Below are 21,782 nucleotides of genomic sequence, written 5' to 3'. Positions count from 1 at the left end.
TTTAAATAGTAAAAAAAAATAGTTGTTTGTTAACATGTCATTTTAAGCAAATGTGCTATTTTATGTCAGTAAAAACACAGCCAACATGTTCAGACATGTCAGGCGACGAATGGCCGCAAGCCCTCTAATTATGTCGTGAGTGATGTTTTCGGGGCCTCGCGATGAAGCAACATGGCCGCCGGAGCCATAGCATATACGGTACAGTACATGCCAGCAAAACGGAGGCCATTAGTCTTTAAAAGAATAAAATACATTACAGATGTTTATTAATGTACTGGTTTAAATGCGTTTTAAGGATAACAAAACTTTTGGCAGCGTAATTTTAACCGTGCTTTGGGGCTCGTCAATCTTTTCTAGCTAGAGATGAAAGAGGGTAAAAACAGTTTTGTTATTTTAAGCAAATGCGCTATTTTATGTCAATAAAAGCGTGGCCAGTATGTTTTAGGGTGAAATTATACGGTCTAGCATTGTTTCAATTGTTTTTTGCCTTGGTTATCTTAATTTAAGGGGACAAAAACATTAGTTGTGCTTGTCAACGTGCTATTTTAAATAATGCGTTATTTTCTAATGGTAAAAACACTGTCATCATGTTTTAGGGTGAAATTATATGGGCTAGTTTTCTTTTACAACACATTACAGGATACTGATTCACCCAGGCATGCAGAAGTGTGAAGTTTTAGCACGAGCCAAGGATGGGTTGAGGGGGGAGGTACTGGAGCGGTCAAGAATTTAGGATATATTTTTGTTATTTTACCCTTCCTTTGTTAATGTGTTATTTTAAAATAAGTATTAAAACACGCCATGAAACATTTTATTCAAAGTACTTTAAGGGTACCTTTGCTTTACAGAAGTTTAGTCAAGAGGCGACAAGCCGCTCTCTCTTTGAAAATGCGCAGGGAATAGCCACTGATGATCCAAACAAGGAATAAAACAGTTTAGCAGTAACTGTTATTTTGCTATTTAAAGAAGGTAGGCATGGTTATTTAATCACATTTAATAGCACCTAGTAAGCTACATTTAGAATCAAGCATCAAATACGCATGAAAAACTTTGGTAGAATAATGTCTAGTTGTCCTGATGGAAACGCCCAGCTGGGAGGGGTAACTCACCTCATGCTTTATTAAGCGAGCAAGTGGCAAGCACAAAATACAGATACATCTGAAAGCTTGAAACAGACACAGACATCTTCGCCGATCAACTTTCAACGCAAAGATGGAAATGCTAAACTGGAGGTATGCTACATTTTCATTTAAATGTATTTTAGAATCGTTAGAATTGTTGCTACTGTGAAAACATATTTTTTGAACAAAAGTTTTTTCTATATCGTCAAGACCGAATAAGGACCGTGGAACAGAGGATTGGAATAGCGGTAAGTTATTGTTCATAGTTAGTTATCTCAACGGGTTTTATTGTTTAAATGCGGAAAAATGAAAGTGTTTATGCTCGCATTTGCAGATAACGGCGATCTATTAAGCACACCAGCGGCTACTTTCAAAGACAACCAAGAAGGGCCTAAGACCAAGCATGACAACCTTAAGCGAAAAAGGGTTGATAGTTTTAATGGTGAGTGTACCTAGTTTACCGTACTGGTGTTTTTTGTTTTGTTTTTGTTTTAAAATGGACAAAAGGCTGAATGTGTTTATATTCTCAGTTTCAGGGGAGGGATGGCATACCCCAGAAATGGCAGCACAGATTGATAAGCTTGTCAAGGACGGATTTACAGAGCTGACATCATCAACGGTGGAAGACAACTGGGACAAAAGCATGAGACCGCTGAATGTTATACAATTTATTATAGGAGTAGTGGTATGGATTCTGGATACGATAATAGACAAGAACCTAGAGGAGAATTGTAAGGGGTGCGCCACATTCTGCTCAGATCCACAGCAGCACGCATGTCCTTTTTGACAATTTTGAAAAGTGGTCAAAAAAACTGTGTAGGCCGTGGTTGAAAAATGTTGTAGTGAAGGGGGTCTTGAGGTTTAACCCAATTCTGCCATCTCCCACAATGGTTCAGAGGGTTATTGATACAGTTTTAAATAAGTTGAAAAATGAGAGGGACATACGCAGCAAAATGGATGAATTGATATGCGGTGTTATGGTCAATGAATACAGTAATGATGTAGATGCAGCCGCTCAAGCATTTTGGCATATGATGCGGGACAAGCTTGTACCGACAGATGTTGTGCACTGAATGTAACTGTTTGTGATTGACTCTGGTCAAAAATATGTTGGAATATTTTTGTTTGTAATCATTCTAATTAAATGATCTGCCTCAAAAACATTGTGTAATTATCACTAGATGTTCACTATATCTAACAAAGGGTAACCACTTGAACCATGAAAACATTCACAATCCTATCAGTCAAGTATAGCCCGCTAAAGAATCACCTGTTTCATTTATTTCAAAGCGGACACTTTGTGCAAAAAGCTGTTTCCTCATTTCCCTAACGGCAAACAGAATTGGAGGGTCCTTAAAGACCTTTCATACGACTTGGGGCCTGTCCTGAGGTTTATCAAAGACCGGGTTCTTACATTAGAGGAGACTGATGCTGTTTAAGTACTAGATGGGAAGACCCTGCAATGAAATTCGTAACATTTCAAGATGTATAGGTCGTAAAACTTTTTGTATACAACCAAAATATGTTGGAGGGGATGGCGTGTCTCCAATTTTAAAGGATGAGAGGCCTAACCAGTAAAGGTGACATGGTATCGGATGTTGGAATACCGAGCAGGACTGTTAGAGGATTAGGAGATATACGGGCTATACTTGACTGATAGGATTGTGAATGTTTTCATGGTTCAAGTGGTTACCCTTTGTTAGATATAGTGAACATCTAGTGATAATTACACAATGTTTTTGAGGCAGATCATTTAATTAGAATGATTACAAACAAAAATATTCCAACATATTTTTGACCAGAGTCAATCACAAACAGTTACATTCAGTGCACAACATCTGTCGGTACATGCTTGAGCGACTGCATCTACATCATTACTGTATTCATTGTCCCAGTTGTCTTCCACGGTTGATGATGTCAGCTCTGTAAATCCGTCCTTGACAAGCTTATCAATCTGTGCTGCCATTTCTGGGGTATGCCATCCCTCCCCTGAAACTGAGAATATAAACACATTCAGCCTTTTGTCCATTTTAAAACAAAACAAAAAACATCAGTACGGTAAACTAGGTACACTCACCATTAAAACTATCAACCCTTTTTCGCTTAAGGTTGTCATGCTTGGTCTTAGGCCCTTCTTGGTTGTCTTTTGGCGCTTTTACACTGCATAGTACCACACAGCACGGTTCAGTACAGCTCACCTTGGTTTGGCTCAGTTCGGCTCGGTTTGCGTTTCGACTGCAGTTTAGTGCCGCTTTAGAGTGGGCGGGATTATTCACGTGTCGTTATAGTTGCGTCGCCTCTACTGCCGTGACATCATCGTAAACGCGCCACAAACAAACACACAACAATGGAGCATATCGACGGAATGGTGTTCTTCATTCTCGGCATATGGATGTTTTTAACAGCAAGACGAAGGAGTTTGTTTCAAAAGAGGCTGATGGCAGCCAAAGAAAACACAGCTAAAAAAACCAAGAGAGTTTTGGAACTTTTACAACAACACGCAGACGACGACAACACTTTAGCTCGACGACGCGCAAGGGTAAGCATCTAAAAAAAGCACATCGCTAGCTAACATTTATCACTGTTGCAAAGCATAAAATGAACTTAACTGCCAGTGTAACATTAAAATGCTGATTCTGTATATTACAGATCTTCCACATTTTGCAAAAAAGTCGCCGCAACAGACCATCTGTTTTGACATTTAACCGTGCTTCAGAGTGGTGGGATGTGATTGTTCCCGGTTTTACAAACACTCAGTGGCTGGAGAACTTTTGAATGTCTGAAGAAACATTCCTCCACTTATGCAACAAACTGCGTCCAGCGATGGAGAGACGGGACACAAACTTCCGCGTGTGTGTACCTTTAAAGAAAAGAATAGCCATCGCACTGTGGAAGCTTGCAACCGGTGCTGAGTACAGAAGTATTGGACATCTTTTTGGTGTAAGCATAACAACTGTGTGTCGGTGTGTTCAGGAGTTCTGTGCAGCAGCAGAAACCCTGTTGGTACCAGAGCTAATTCGTTATCCAGATCAGGAAAAGTTTAAAGACATGGCTGCCTACATTGAGAACAGGTGGGGGCTCCCACACTGTATTGGTGCTATTGATGGATCTCACATCCCCATCATAGCACCAGAGGAATATCACTGTGACTATTTCAACCGTAAAGGCTGGCACTCCATCATCCTTCAAGGTGTTGTGGATGGAAAGGGACTTTTCTGGAATGTTTTCACAGGACTGCCTGGAAGCCTGCATGATGCTCGGGTTTTGAGACTGTCAACACTGTGGGAGTTGGCAAGCCGTGGAAACCACATACCAACTAACACCAGAAACATAGGTGGGGTGACTGCTGGCTACTACATTCTAGGAGACTCTGCCTATCCCTTGCAGAACTGGCTCTTAAAACCATTCATTGACACTGGACACCTGACAGCAGAACAGCAGGTCTACAACATTAAAATCTGCAGAGCACGCGTAGTTGTTGAAAATGCCTTTGGTCGATTAAAAGGAAGATGGCGATGCATTATGAAAAGAAATGACTGTGCTGTCAACCTTGTGAAGTCCATGGTGCTAACATGTTGTGCTCTACATAACCTTTGTGAGTCATGGTGAGACCTATGAGAATGCTTGGGATTTACCCGCAGCAGCAGAGACTGTGGTGGCAGTGCCACAGGCTGTAGAGGAGGAGAGCAGGGATGTCCGTGCAGGTCTGATGCGTTACTTGAAAAGCTAACTATTCACGTAGCATGTTCTGTAAAGTGTTTTATCAATTAATTTTTAAACAACATTTCAAAGTTTACAATGTATTCCTTGTTTTTTAAAATTGTTTTGGCTTGTATCGTGGCGGCATTAATCATTTGTCTTTATCAAGAGGTACATTACCTGCTCATACAATAATAAATCTTTAATATAGTCATGGGGTACACGTATTTGATCAGATTGTTTTTATTAAAGCAAAACAATTATAAAAGGTAAAAATATGAACAGAAACACTATTTTTTTAAAGTGCAAAAAGTATATACATAAGCATATACATAAGAAACTGTTAACAGTGTGCAGACATGTAGTGCAAACAGTATCAAAAAACAAACAAACACACATGCCTATGGGATTAGTCAGCAAGAGACTTCCTATTCCCTTCGGCCACTCATTGCCTGGACAAGCATCCCCATGACATTGAGGAATGCTTGATTGAAAGCAGCCGTCAGAGTGTTCCTCTGCCCTCAAGGCCGCTTCCTGCTCCCTCGCTTGTTTGACCTCTTCAAGTGCCATCTGCAAGTGCCGTTCCCTCTGGGCACGGTTCAGCTCCTGCTGCTGAATGTCTGCCACCTGCATCTCTCTCAATGCAGCAAGATGTTCCTGATGGTGCAGGCTCCGTTTCCTCTTGCCTGGACCAAAGCGTAGAGAATTGGAGTAAAAATGGGAGAAATAATTTTTTAAATTATTTTGATTTTACTCAATTAAATTTACAGTATTTATGGCATTATATGGTAATATTATACTATTTATGGTAAGCAACTGGAATTCTTGAGACACGGTATATAAGGATATATATCCTATATTGTGATATCCTATTTGTACATACTATGATATATGAAATATCAAATTTGTATCATACCCGTTACCACACGCTGCGGTGTCGTCGTGCTGCTGGAGGTTGATGGTGTTGGCGGGTGTGGCGGAGACGCTGCTAGCACCGCTTGGGAAGAGGCGTCGTCGTTGCATTGAGAAGAAAGTGCAAGCGAATCGATCGTGGACAATGAGTCTGAAACGCAAAGTTTGTCTAATCAGTTGGGAATGCACAAATTACTGCAACACACCAAAAAAAAAACATGAACATCATGAACAATAGCACTACCACTGATAAATGTTAGCTACTAGGACTTCGTGCTTCATTAGGCCATGATTTTACAGTCAAATTGCGATATAAAATAAGAATCGACGGTCAATAAAATCAGTAAAGTTAAGATTTCAAACGTTATATTAACACAACGTACCATCCTCGATCGTGTTCTCCAACAACAATGGCGTGGCTGAGTCCAATGGCGTGGCTGAGTCCAGGGCACCCTCCCTTCCATTGTTCGCTGGTCTAGCTCCGTAGATTGCGTCCATTTGGTCGAACCACTTCCACGAGCGCCTGTTTGAACCACTCCGGCTGTTGTGGTCCTTTATACTCCTGTAGTCGCTCTTCATTTTTTTTAACTTGTCCCTACACTGTTTGTAAGTCCGATGGTAGCCGTGTGCGCCCAAGAGCTTAGCGACCTCCTGAAAAACGTTTTCATTCCGCGTCGCCCCATCCAGCTCTCGCTGGATCCGCTCCTTGGCTACCAACGAGAGGAACGTCTGCACTTCTTCAATAGACCACGAAACAGCCATTTTTGGTTAAAACAAAATGGTGCGTCCGAACCTTCGCTGGCTGTGCTAAAAATCTAGCGGGTCTGTTGTGTCTCGTGTCGCAAGTTCAGTGACGCAGTAATGACGATTTTCTCCGGCCAGTCAGTGACCAGTAGAGTTTACACGTCACGTTTTGGTAACGGTTCGGCGCGCTTGGAACCTCGGCTGAGGTGGTACTAAAAAAAGGACCAGGTACCAGGTACTGTTCCCAGTGGAAAACCCCCCAAAAGTGAGCTGAACTGAACCGTGTCGTGCCGTACTATGCAGTGGAAAAGCGCCATTTGAAAGTAGCCGCTGGTGTGCTTAATAGATCGCCGTTATCTGCAAATGCGAGCATAAACACTTTCATTTTTCCGCATTTTAACAATAAATCCCGTTGAGATAACTAACTATGAACAATAACTTACCGCTATTCCAATCCTCTGTTCCATGGTCCTTATTCGGTCTTGACGATATAGAAAAAACTTTTGTTCAAAAACATTCGTGATATGTTTTCACAGTAGCAACAATTCTAACGATTCTAAAATACATTTAAATGAAAATGTAGCATACCTCCAGTTTAGCATTTCCATCTTTGCGTTGAAAGTTGATCGGCGAAGATGTCTGTGTCTGTTTCAAGCTTTCAGATGTATCTGTATTTTGTACTTGCCACTTGCTCGCTTAATAAAGCATGAGGTGAGTTACCCCTCCCAGCTGGGCATTTCCATCAGGACAACTAGACATTATTCTACCAAAGTTTTTCATGCGTATTTGATGCTTGATTCTAAATGTAGCTTACTAGGTGCTATTAAATGTGATTAAATAAGCATGCCTACCTTCTTTAAATAGCAAAATAACAGTTACTGCTAAACTGTTTTATTCCTTGTTTGGATCATCAGTGGCTATGCCCTGCACATTTTCAAAGAGAGAGTGGCTTGTCGCCTCTTGACTAAACTTCTGTAAAGCAAAGCTACCCTTAAAGTACTTTGAATAAAATGTTTCATGGCGTGTTTTAATACTTATTTTAAAATAACACATTAACAAAGGAAGGGTAAAATAACAAAAATATATCTTAAATTCTTGACCGCTCCAGTACCTCCCCCCTCAACCCATCCTTGGCTCGTGCTAAAACTTCACACTTCTGCATGCCTGGGTGAATCAGTATCCTGTAATGTGTTGTAAAAGAAAACTAGCCCATATAATTTCACCCTAAAACATGATGACAGTGTTTTTACCATTAGAAAATAACGAATTATTTAAAATAGCACGTTGACAAGCACAACTAATGTTTTTGTCCCCTTAAATTAAGATAACCAAGGCATTATTTTACCAATGTTTCGATGTATGTTGATATATACCGCACACTAGTTGCCTAATTGATTTATATCACACTCATCCTAATTTAAAATTTCGGTATGACAAAACAATCCTTATGCAACTTTAAGAAAAGCGTGAACTATATATGTCTGGTGTTTTTTATAAGGCGCGTGAAGTTGTGGCTGTTAGGTGCCCTGTAATGCCCATTTTGTTAAGGCGCACCTACTGCCGGCTTGAGAAAATTACAAGTTTCGCCGGCCTACCCTTGAGTGCGCGCTTGTGCGCGTACCCGTGGCTTTGCGGCGCTTGTGGGGTGTTCGCCTTCTGTAGTTAAGGCTGAATTTTTTTACCAATTTAGCTGTATTTGTTAAAGTTTTTTATACCTTTAAACATTAACAAAACAGTTAATGTCTTCAGTAGCTAAACCCCGTTCCCCCATTGTGCCCATTAGCTACCTGGTATATCAAAAAACAATTGAAACAATGCTAGACCGTATAATTTCACCCTAAAACATACTGGCTACGCTTTTATTGACATAAAATAGCGCATTTGCTTAAAATAACAAAATTGTTTTTACCCTCTTTCATCTCTAGCTAGAAAAGATTGACGAGCCCCAAAGCATGGTTAAAATTACGCTGCCAAAAGTTTTGTTATCCTTAAAACGCATTTAAACCAGTACATTAATAAACATCTGTAATGTATTTTATTCTTTTAAAGACTAATGGCCTCCGTTTTGCTGGCATGTACTGTACCGTATATGCTATGGTTCCGGCGGCCATGTTGCTTCATCGCGAGGCCCCGAAAACATCACTCACGACATAATTAGAGGGCTTGCGGCCATTCGTCGCCTGACATGTCTGAACATGTTGGCTGTGTTTTTACTGACATAAAATAGCACATTTGCTTAAAATGACACGTTAACAAACAACAATTTTTTTTACTATTTAAAACCGCCAGACCCTCTTTCGTCTCTAGTTAGAAAAGATGGATGCGCCCAGAGCACCGTTGCAAGCACGCTAATAAATGCTATTACCCTTAAAACACATTTATAATGGCCACCTTCTTTTAAATAAAAACAATATTCTAAATTATTGGCCATTGGTGACCTGGGCTATAAGAAAAACACACTTCTGTTGCTAAAGTCCGCGCGCGTGTGGGATAATATGCTTGAATTCTTTATTAATTATCATTGGTCAAATGCTTTATAACACATTTTATACTTATTTTAAAATAAGAATTCTACCAAAGTTTTAAAAATGCTTTTGATGTATGTTGATACATGCCGTTCACTAGCTTATACAACAATTAAATACAAGTGTTTGTTTGTCCGGGTGACCACCCACGTCCCGAGACAGTGGGACGAGTCCTGTACACTCTGCCATAATAATAATGTTACCCCCGAGTCCAATGCTTACCCTGTCTCTCCAGCTCGCACTGTGCCCATGTCATCGGCGTTAGAAAAACGTCAGCAGTTTGTTTCCTGATAGATTAGAGATGCGGGGGATCGGTTACCCATAGTATATGCTGCTTCCGCTGTCTCGCTTGTGAGGCGTCCATGTTGGGTTAGGCAGAGGGGCCCATCGCCGGATAGAACGCGATTCTTGCCGTGTCTTGTTTTCTGAAATCTGCAAAATTTTGTCGGCTAACTTCCATATCGAATCTTGAAGCAAAAGTTTTTACACAATGTTTCTCGTGCATGCTGGGACATTTGCAAACAGGCCAGACAGCGCTTGACTCTACGGCGCCACATTTTGCTAAAACACGAGTTAAGCCCTAAAACTTATTGTCTAGTCTATTCACATACATTATATCAAACAGTGTATTAAAACAGTACATTTATGTTAAAGAGAATTATTTCTAGTTTAAAACATAAGTAGACTGTGTTTATTTTCAGTACGACAATGTCGTCGGTGCCACATTTTGTTAAAACACATGAATTCAGCCCTAAAACTTATTGTCTAAAAGTTTTTTATACCTTTAAACGTTAACAAAAACAGTTAATATCTTTTCTTTAAATTTTACAAGTCTATTTCTATCTGTTTTTTCGCGATAAGTTGCGTGAATGCCTAAGTTAGCGTGCTTTGGGTCTGTATACACATTGCGGGCCTATACTTTCACCGAACTGAAGTTAAACTCTAAAGCCCTGATAGCAAAATACATGTAAATACATCTTTTAAGATGTTTATTCCTTGTGATTAGCCGTCCGTTGATGAAATTAGCTAAATGTTGCTAAATAGTCGGGACTTGTGGTGCTAGAGTCCGACTATTATTTTAATTAGAAATAGATCATTTTATACTGTTTACAAATAAGTCAGATTATCAAGTAGAGTTAATGTGCGGTCTGTCAGGATGGGTGCATTCTCGCAATCCAGGGTGCCGCGGTTTATGATATTACGACAAATGTTTAATATCTTGGGGACGATGGCGCTTGGCTCTTCGACGCCACCTTATGTTAAAGCATATTGATTCTGCCCTAAAACTTATTGTTTAGGCTGTTCACATTACCCCAGTAGGGCATGCTGGGACATATGCCGTTGTCTCTACGTGGATAGCGAGTGAGAGAGAGCACCCTGGTGAACATGGCACATGTACATACATTTTGTCTATTTAAAAAATACTATTACAAATTGACATTTATTTAATTTAGAAATATATTATTTATACTATTTACAAATAAGTCAGATTAACAAATACAGTTAATGCGCATATATATGAAGATTAAGGACACAGGAGTCTGCATTTGGTCCACCCTCTCAGTCCACTGCTTTATTCTGGCTGTATACAGTTGTGAACATGCAAAGGGGATATAGTCAGAGGCATCACGCCACCTTCAGAGCGTAAATATGCGTTAAACATTCAACATGACAAAAATAGTTACAGTTTTTTCTGATTGCTTAAGCACATTTTTTGTAACTATTGGCTATTTTTGCAAAACTCTACACACAAATAAGAAAACCTTTCACCCAATTATCAAAACATTGTATTTCTCTTGCAAAAGCGAACACAGCTAGATGAACTCTTCACACCTTCGTAAAAATGGTGTTTTCGTATCAAACAGTACACACAAGCCATCATCTACTAAGCACACAATGCGCCAACTGCACACTGATGGTATGAATACAAAACACATCTGGCTTTTGCTTTCTCTGTGTACAGATGTCAATTTGAGGTCATACTTTTGTCATAGTGTCATGTAAACATACAAGGATCCAAACTTCAAGTATTGGTGTTTATTCACACTCATCAAAACCAAGACAAAGTCAGAACACAAAATAGTAATTTCACAAAAAAAAAAGGAAAAAAAAGACAATCAGCCTACATCATGTCGTCTTTCTGGGTCCGGCCACAAAATTTCGTCCACATCGCATGCGATATCCTCCAGTCCAAGGCACCGGGGGAAATATCTCCTTGAATGCCGTATCCAGGCCTGACATGATGCCTGGTCAATATCTCCACATGCCTCCTCCATTGCCTGTAAAAGGGCTACCTGTTGATGAGGATGACGGTCGTACACTTTCCAGCGCCAGGCAGAGAAGAACTCCTCTCCCTCGGCCTCCTCGGCCTCCTCTGATTCTCACTCTTCTCACTCTTACTGCTCCTTCCATTGTACTCCACATAGACAGCTTACCTGTGGCTTATTTATAGTGCTTAGGCTGATTGCAAAGTGAACTAATTCTCTAAAACAGTTTTCACATGTGAAAGTGTGCCAGACAGTTGGCAAAATAGTGTTAATGATAGCCATACATGTGTATAATTTTGCTAGGAGTGTGTTGGAAATTTGGTAATTGAGTGTAAGCAGTGAGTTGTGCCTACAGTTTTGCAAAGTGTGTGTTACAAAATTGCAAACTGAGTGCAAAGCAGTGTTTGTGCTTTTAGTTTTGCAAACTCAGTGAGTGGTTTTGCTATAAGTATTAATAGTTTTAGAAATTGTGCTATAAGAATCACAGTTAGGGTTTAAGCAATCAGAAAAAACTGTAAGCAAATATATAGCAGTCAGGGCTTCAGTTCTCCATACTGAGCATACTTAAATTCTCCAGTGTGTTCAGTACAATCTTATACAATAAAAACAATAATAAATTGATAAAAAAAAATTATAATAACATCCTGTGATCGTATAAGTGAGATACGCACCTGAATACAATTGCGAACATGCAAAGGGAAGAATTAAGTCAGAGTCCCTACGTCTTCTCTGCTGTGTGAGGTAACAGAATCATGTGAATACTTTCGTGCATTTACAAAATGTGAACATTTTAGTACAGTTTGTGCATTTAACTATACACAACATATAGTGTTAGAGAAATTTGTACTGAATTCACGTTTTCAGTTTTCATTAAAAGGCACTGAAGTTCTTACCATGGAAATGCTGTTGGTCCAGGTTGTGCAGCGTACCTTACTCGCCGTCAAATGCTTAAGAGGAGCGGCTGTTCAAAATGAAGATCAGTGGCGTAATTTGAAAAGTGCGCCAAGGCTGCGGGCTGTGCACTGAGCTTGAAGCGGTTGGGCTGCTGTGCACATGCGCGCAGACGGTTCGCTTAAATTTTGAAGCACTGACCCAGAGCTATGATAGTCTGATAGTGTTTTAAGCAATAATCACTGCAAGTTCACACTTCATGTTAACTAATTAAAAGTTCAGTTCATCCAGAAAAAAATTATAAACTCACATCCATACGTTACTATTTTAAGTGAGCGCTAACTCATTTTTTTTTGCCGGTTTCAACTAAGGTTTTTTATGCCAATATTATGTAATACCTCTCTTTAGTGCATATAAAGAATAGCAAGCTATACATTTTACATAGACACACCCACAATATGCAAAAGTTATTAAAAGAAAAAAAAGTGATGTGGTCTCATTTTTTTAGATTGTGGGGGGGTGGACTAACACATGCATGGATGCTGAGTATATCAGTCCTCTATATATACTAATTCATGATTTTGGAAGACATGGATCTGATGATATACATAAACGTGAGGGGCTGCTGCTGCCTCACCTGTGCAATTCCATTCTGGATAATCTTTTTAAAAGTAATTAAAAAAAACATTGGACTTAGAAGTTAAATGTCAAAGTAATGTAAAACTCATAAAGAGAAATGCTCAATTTCTAGTATGGTCATAAATCTTTAAATTATGAATTGCTTTTTAAATTACAATTAAATGTGATTTTACATAAATTTGTACGTAATTTGAGAAAATGGGAAACATATAGTATAAATTAAACAGTATTTTTCCTTTTAAAAATGTGAAATACGTGTAATTTTTCATTACTTGCGTTATGCGTAAAATAAAGGTTGGTTTATTAATTCAGGGATAATTTCTGCAATTTTACAGAGTTTTGCAGACAGCGTTTAAAAAAGAGAAACTACTGTAAAAAATGACGGTTATTTTCTGTAAAATTACTTTTTTTTTACAGTGTATGTTTCCACCTAATTGTTTATATTACAGCAATAATATTTTTATAACTCTACATATAATTATCATACATGATTTCAGTCAATATTACAATAGACATTTTTGTATATTATGTGCAAATTTGAAATCTAAAAAATATAAATTAAGTATGTATGTGTCACGTGGAGCAGGCGAGCCGGTGTTCCGGGCAGTTCAGTTTCCCTATGTTTCCCCTATCCTGCGCTGATTTGTACACGGTTTCGCTGTTGTTTTCATGTCTTTTTAAGAAGCTCTTGAGGTAAACAAGCCATATATTTTAAAACATCACATGTCTTTCGATGTTTTTTGTTTTTACAGATAATAAATGAAAGTATTTAATTCGTTGGATAGAGATATTTCTTGATGAAAATGGTTTAGTATTGCTTATATAAGACTATATTATGCGTGACGATCTACTGTATTCACATGTAATAATGTACCTGAGTGATTTTCAGACATCAAACATACATATTTGACTAAATATTAGGAGAAACATTATTCCCTGATAGACAGGGGAAACATTGGGAAACCGAATTGCCCGGAACACCGGGAACGAGGTGGGCGTGGCACACACGAGGATCGGACGGAGCTGGGTGTGGCAGTATGTTAGATAAATAAATGTATAAGTGTACAAAAAGTGTGGTGTGTTCCACAATTATTGTCTGAGATGGACTGCCTGAGAGAAGAAACTGCTGCTGCGCCTGGCCGCGTTCTGCACTGTCGACCAGATGGCAACAGTTCAAAGAGGGAAACTGGGTAAACTGCACTATGTTTTATACACCTCTCAAAAGATGTGGCTGGCATTCATATTAAATTAGCATTCTTTCCCTATATTTTTACATCTTGAAAATCTATAAGGCTTTAGTCAAATGCTGGACATATATAACATATATGATTGTTAATACACAAATATTATGCATTTTGTATATGTGGTTTTTGCAATATATAAGTCCCTTACGGTATTCTGTTGGAACATATAAGAATCACAGATGTTTTTAACAAAACTTTTCCATATGGTTGAATAAATCCTCACTGCTCACAGTCTTCAGCTCCAGCATGTTCATTGTGACACATTGTGTTTTAGCTCAACTTCTTGTTTCTGTAATTACCTCACTGCTAACTAGGGTGCAGCATCAACTCTAGGTTTCCTTTAATGGGAAACGCTTTGAACCATAATGTTTGGAAACACTGGCTGTGCACAGCCTGCTGGCAGAAATAGGAACTGCAGCTGTACCAAGAACAGTAGAACAAGAAAACTGCTGCACAGTTTGAATGTCACAAAGTTCAAACCAACTGTAAAAAATATGTATAATAAAATATTATTTCATTTTAAATGATTTTTTAATCTTCTATCACAGGTAACCTATATCTGTGATTTGCTTTTTTACCAATTCAATGAGTATGAATCTTAACATTATTAATTTATTTTGTGTATGGCGTCAAGACCATTCTTGCGCTAATACCAATAGCAGAGAAGAAGATATTTGCAAGATTGTATAATATTATGGAAAATTCAGCCCATCTGCTTCAATGGCCACCATCATGGAGCACATCTATCTACCTGGCTCATTCCACCAGGCTGTGCTAAAAACGCTACTGGCAACTGGCAGCTAAATGCTGCCTGGTGCCATCAGACCGCTGGTGACCAGCACCCTGCCTTCCTCGACGTGCCACTATCCCTCCCCAGCCATAACACGCCAGTAAGGATCCTCTCTTATTATAGTACAATCTGGTGCCTTGTGTTCCAACTGCACATCATTTATTTGCACACAATTATTAATCTCATCTTTAAATATTTACTTTTAGTCTCCCATTCTACTCTTTCCTGTGTGCTGTGTGCTTTTTAAATCTGCTGCAGTATATTTACTTTCTTTGCACTATATTTACTGTCTTTGTACCTTGTCTGTTTGGCACAATATGCATGTTTGTCTGTATGCACCAGAATCCCCCCCTTGAGCCAGGATCAAAACAGTTGGCAGAAAAACATGAAATGCTGAATGCATTTAGGTGTTACACTTTGTACTATGTATTTCAAAAGGTTATATTTATTGAAGTGCACAAACTCACCTTAGAGCAGGTTACAGTAGTCTCTGCTGACAGTTCTTGCGTGACCTTGAAAAAAAACAGACAGCATAAGTTCCAGTGTGTCTCTGCCTCCTGGAGCAGCTTGTGCAGTGGCCTTCCAAGCTGTCCCTGAACATGAGCCAGCCTCTCCTTTGCAGTCGTGCTTCATTTAAGCTGGGCACACTGTATCACGTTGGCTGCATCGTCTGTCTGTAATAATCCATCTTATTTTTCCTTAGAGGCCCCACTCAGATATGAGCTTCTTCTTTGCTTCTTTAATGCTTTCTGAAGTATGTACCTGGGTAAGAGAAGTATCTATTATTACTTAGTTACACCCAGTAATCTGCTTACTTGCTTCCCCTTCTACATGTCAGCGTCGAGGCTCACACCACCAACATCCCGTAACTCCTCTTTCACCTTCTCCTGCTTTTCTTTATACCTTCATTGTGTTTCTACTCGGTAATGTGTTCATGGGGTCCAATTTTCCAGCAAAAGTGCAAAACTCTTGTTCCTCCACCACTGAACATGCCTGACAGTCCTTTATAATCATTTCAACCAGTGCATCAGTGTATTTTTCTGGCTGTACAATAAAAACAAAACGAATTATAAAACAATATGTATTTTATGCAAATATATTTCAATGCTCAACTCATAAGAACATATATGAACATAAGAAATGTATACAAATTTAACAAGAGGAGGTCATTCGGCCCATCGATCAAGCTCGTTTGGGGAGAACTTAACTAATAGCTCAGAGTTGTTAAAACCTCATCTAGCTCTGATTTAAAGGAATCCAGGGTTTTAGCTTGCACTACACTAGCAGGAAGACTATTCCATACTGTAACTACACGCTGTGTAAAGAAGTGCTTTCTCAAATTCAGTTTAAAATGTTCTCCCGCTAATTTCCACCTATGGCCACGAGCTCTAGTAGTTAAACTAATATTAAAGTGAATGGAAAAAGGTCAGTGCTGAACATACAGTACATACTAGACCTCTACTGGCAAGAAAGTCTTCCACGACCCATCTATTCGCATCTCAGCCTTTCCTCCCCCACATTGTACTATGCACATTAAAGTCCCCACACCAAACAGTTTTCCCATGAGCAAATCCACCCACATCATTTAAGACATCCAGGGACAATCTTTTATAGGAGATACAATAATAGAGGACCATCAAACAGTCCTGCCCTGAACAGACCTTAAGCACTATTGCTTCTTGTTCCCTCCCAATATTGTGGACACCATGACTGATTCCAAGCTGCACAAACGTAGGGGCTCCGCTACCTCATCTCACTTCCCTAACTCATCTTACAGAAGTATATCTTTGGATAACAAAGTCCCACTGTGATTTCAATCATGTTTCCTGCACACATATGACACGAAATGTATCATATCATATGTATTATCAGGTAATATTTTATTTTTCATACATTAAGGTTCTCCACTAAATAACACAATGAGGTTACCTGTGTCCCTCTACTTTGTGATTTAGTTTTTTGTTTGCTCTGTACTGTATTGTCTGGGAAGCAGCACATGTATACATCATACTGTGTCATTTCCAGAACTAAATGTAGTTTGATTTCACTGTGTACAGAGAATCTTTGAGCTTGACTCAATGGTTAGACCTCATGCATACATCTTCGTGGATGAAGCTGGATTCAATCTAGTAAAAAGGAGAAGAAGAGGTCGCAACGTCATAGGTCAACGTGGTGGAAACGTAACTATCTGGGGGCGATGGTGGTGCAGGAGGTAGTGCTACCGTTCGGCAACTGGAGAGTTGCAGGTTCGAGCCCTGGGTCCTCCTGACTCCATCAAAGTGTCCTTGAGCGAGACACTGAACCCCAAATTGCTCCCGGTGAGCTGGTTGGCACCTTGCATTTATTTATGTAGTGTGTTTGCACATTGGCTGGTTTTGTGTGGTTTTTGACAGTAGTGCTTGATTTTGAGTAAAGTTAAAATAGTTTGCAGGTTCGAGCCCCGGGTCCTCCTGACTCCATCGAAGTGTCCTTGAGCGAGACACTGAACCCCAAATTGCTCCCGGTCAGCTGGTTGGCACCTTGCATTTATTTATGTAGTGTGTTTGCACATTGGCTGGTTTTGTGTGGTTTTTGACAGTAGTGCTTGATTTTGAGTAAAGTTAAAATAGTTTTGGGTCAAATGTTTGGTTTTGCAAGACAAATCGAAGGTTTTGTGAGTGTAGCTTAAATTTTAGAGTTTGTGTTTAGTGTTTTGAGACAAAGAGATGAGATTTTAGGAAATGTGTTTTAGCAATTTAGAAAAACTTGTAAGGTAAATATAGCCAGTCAAAGTCATAATCCTCCCCACCCCAAAAAAAAAAGTTAAAACTTTGTTCGCTTAAATCTCCCTCAATATTGATCCCAGACACGCCCAATTTCAGTTTGGTTAGGTACTCATGTGACAAATCAGCATTTGTGACAATGAGGTCCGAAAGTGTGGATGATTTGACGTGGAATGACCCCTCTTCTGACTCAAGATTTTGAAAGCATCTGATCAGGCAGTTCTGCATTTGCTCCAGCCTGAAGAAAATGTAGTCATAATCAGCTGAGGAGGTGAAGGGCTGCATGTTCTAAAGTATCTGCAGCACTCTGAAGAAACACTGGTGGTATACCAAGGAATCTACAACAGAAATGATAAATATGAGATAATACCACATGCCACTATAAAGATTTACTCATTGTAAAGCAAGCTAGCTATTCTCTGCAAGGTACAAAGGATAAAAAATAACAAGAAGAATACAATGCATTCCTTTGCATGCTGTATTATTTCATGATATGGGGTATATTTTATTATGTACATAATCGTTGGGAAGAAAAGGAGTCACAACTAGCAATTTTATCGTGCTCCCTCCTCCATTGCTGCGTTTTTTTTTTTTTACTTACGTGGCATCTTCAGCAAGCGAGACTTAATAATTGATAATAATAATTAATGTAGAGTATGCTTGACTTCGTTCCGAATGTACTTTTTCAACTTCATGAAAAGTAGGTTCTTGTTGCATGTTAATAATCACCAAGAGCCACTTCATTCTGCATGCTCGTGTAAAGCAAACATGTCTTCAAGCACAATGTGCACCTTAATAAAGACCCCAATGACCCCCCACAGTAAGGGCAAAACATTTTCCCTTTCTTCATGTATTACCCTTGTAAGGTGCCAGGACACTGATTGACAGGCTCCCTGGCCAATCAGTAATAAGCATGTGATGATCAGTGGGTACATACCCTTTCCATTTTCAGTGTTTTGAATTTGCTGGTGTGTTTTCATATTTGCTGGCGTGTTTTCGAATTTGTTGGTGTGTTTTGCCCTTCAGGGCTTCCGTAGAATAAGCTTAATGGAGGTAAGTGAAATTGCCACTGTCATCCTGAGTGTTTTGTAGACCTGTTGCTGCAATGTCTAGGGTGAGTTATTTATTGCCTGGTATAAATAGTGCATCATTTTCAATCAGTGATATAAGTGCACCTGGAATGTATGTTTTCTTTACTCTTTGCAGTTTTGCTTTCTTTGCTCTTTGTAGCTTTTGACTTTGTAGTGGCTCGACATTGTTCTTCATTGTAGAATAATTATAAAGACATCAACATTTGCAAAATGACATATAAGGAATTATGCACTGACCAAAAAAGTATTACACAAATAAATTTATTTGTTTGGGGGGGCAGCTCTATGAGTTTGGGCTCAGAGGGTTGCCGGTTCAAATCCCGTGTTTGGCAAGTGATCAGAGGTGGACATTCAGGTCCAGAAAGTAAAAAACCAAACCAGGATTTAGTTTCAACCAACCAGTTCAATATAAAGAGTCACAGTCACAGAGTACTCAACTGGCTGATTGAAACAAAATCCTGGTTTGGATTTTTACTTTCTGGACCTGAAATGTCCGCCTCTGCGAGTGATGGCACCACTGGGCCCTTGAGCAAGGCCCTTAACCCCAATTGCTCCAGGGACTGGCTGACCCTACTGTCTCCTCTATGCCACTTTCATGAGGTGGCCTCCTGAGATGATTTTCCAGCTGTCCTGAAGGAGGTCCCACATATATGCTGAGCATTCATTGGCCGCTTTTCCATCACTGGCTTTGGTCAAATTCCTCCAAAGCTATTTCTATTGTGCTTAGGTCAGATGGCTAAGTCATGTGATGTGATGCTTTATTACTCTCCTTTGTAGGCAGCTTGACGTGTTCAGATTTTTGACTGGTACTAGGGCTGGGCGATATCATATCGATATTATATCGCGCATGCGCAATAATCACTAGGGCTTCAGATGACAGGCGCAACATTTGGCAGTGCGCCAGCTTTTCTGTGCTATACGGACATTTATTTACGCCCACAATATAAGCAGCTTAGTATGGCTAAATTATTAATGAGGCTTTGTATCAGAGCATGTGAGTGGAGTGAAGCAGTGAGAATTTCCACTCCTCGCTCACGAGGCTGTTGGCTCCGCCCGCTTCTCCGCTCTAATTCGCACTAAGCCGCTCCGCTCAACACCGCTCCTCACTCCACTAAAATTTACTCCTGCTCCAGTCAAATCGCTCCACGCTCGCTCCAATTTAAAAGAGGGACAAATAATCTGCATGCCTAACAAATGTCACCTTAAATCGAAGCCTTATATCATAAAGAAATATATATTTTAAAGCAACATATAGGCAAAAACGGACAGGTTTGGCAATGGCATTCCACACAAAATTCCACAGCAGTGTATTCTTGTTGGATCTTGTTTGGTGGCAGCTGTAAAAATAGATTCAGATAGTTTTTTCTGCTGCAATTTTGCGGTACTCCTCACGTAGCGAATTACTTCCAGCACCTGAGCTGTACCCCAAAAGACCAGTGAGTTTATGTCTTGTGTTAGACTTACCTCTGCGCCTGCTTATGTTTAAATTTCCAAAACAGGCTGGACGAAGATTGACGTCACACGCAAAACAGAGTAGGATTAATCCTGGTATTCACCGACAATAGTCAGATTACTGACACTGACCCCTAGATTAAGAGTTATCACCCTGGGCTGTCACATACCTAATACTACATGGGAGAGAGTAATATCTGTGTCGATATGATATTGCCCAGCCCTAACTGGTACTGTAAAGTTTTTTATTAAATTATTATCACTTTGTGATATTCTGTCATCCATGCTCATATAACACCTAACTGTAAGCTTACCTCTCGAATGGTAGGTTGAATGGTAGATGGTCAGCAGAAACAAGGGGCGATACCACCCATCCATTTTCCAAACTGCTTATCCCACTGGGTTTTGGGGAGTCCAATCCCTGAAACTATGGGCACAAGGCAAGGAACAACCCTGGACAGGGGGCCAGCCCATTGCAGGGCACACTCACACACCATACACACCTATGGGCAATTTAGTGGTGAAATTTGCAGATGACACCAAGGTGGGTGGTGTAGCAGATACTGAACTAGCGGCTCAGCAGCTACAGCGGGATCTTAATTTAATTAGTGACTGGGCCGATACCTGGCAGATGAAATTTAACATAGACAAATGTAAGGTACTCCATGTAGGGAGCAGAAATATAAAGTACAGGTATTTTATGGGACCTACTGAAATAAAGGTAGCTGATTATGAGAAAGACCTTGGTGTGTATGTTGATGCTTCCATGTCTCATTCTCGCCAGTGCGGGGAAGCAATAAAAAAGGCCAGTAGGATGTTGGGGTATATCTCCAGGTGTGTGGAGTTTAAGTCAAGGGAGGTAATGCTAAGATTATACAATTCTTTGGTGAGACCTCACCTAGAATATTGTGTACAGGTTTGGTCACCATATCTTAAAAAGGACATAGCGGCCTTAGAAAAGGTGCAGCGTAGGGCCACAAGAATGATTCCTGGTCTTAGAGGAATGTCATACGAGGAAAGGTTATTTGAGCTAAATCTGTTCAGCCTCAAGCAAAGGAGACTGAGGGGGGACATGATCCAGGTCTATAAGATTCTAACAGGTTTGGATGCTGTTCAACCGAATAGTTACTTCAGCATTAGTTCCAATACAAGAACTCGTGGCCATAGGTGGAAATTAGCGGGAGAACATTTCAAACTGGATTTAAGGAAGCACTTCTTTACACAGCGTGTAGTCAGAGTATGGAATAGTCTTCCTGATAACGTAGTGCAAGCTGAATCCTTGGGTTCCTTTAAATCAGAGCTAGATAAGATTTTAACAACTCTGAGCTATTAGTTAAGTTCTCCCCAAGCGAGCTCGATGGGCCGAATGGCCTCCTCTCGTTTGTATAGTTCTTATGTTCTTAGTCATTTCAATTAGTCTCAGCATGTCTTTGGACTGTAGGGGGAAACCAAAGCACCAGGAAGAAACCCCACGACGACATGGGGAGAACATGTAAACTCCACACACATGTAACCCAGGCAGAGATTTGAACCCAGGTCCCAGAAGTGTGAGGCACCATTAACCACCATGCCACCCCAAGGGGTGATGCCACTAATTATCATCTTTTTATCCTATTTGATGCAGTACTAAGGTTGGTATTATAGA

At 39.9% G+C, this 21,782-nt stretch overlaps 1 long non-coding RNA gene across 1 annotated transcript; it reads left to right on the top strand.

The window, feature by feature from the left end:
* The first annotated feature begins 934 nt into the window (after window positions 1–934).
* Window positions 935–1,552, top strand: LOC140593564 (uncharacterized). Its single transcript, XR_011993955.1, has 3 exons — window positions 935–1,232; window positions 1,332–1,369; window positions 1,456–1,552. It is a non-coding gene; the product is annotated as an uncharacterized lncRNA (long non-coding RNA).
* The last annotated feature ends 20,230 nt before the right edge of the window (window positions 1,553–21,782 follow it).

Source organism: Paramormyrops kingsleyae, chromosome 12 (assembly GCF_048594095.1).
Source record: "Paramormyrops kingsleyae isolate MSU_618 chromosome 12, PKINGS_0.4, whole genome shotgun sequence".
Taxonomy (NCBI): domain Eukaryota; kingdom Metazoa; phylum Chordata; class Actinopteri; order Osteoglossiformes; family Mormyridae; genus Paramormyrops; species Paramormyrops kingsleyae.
Note: the sequence above shows the minus strand (reverse complement) of the source record. Positions and strands in the feature narration are given on the sequence as shown.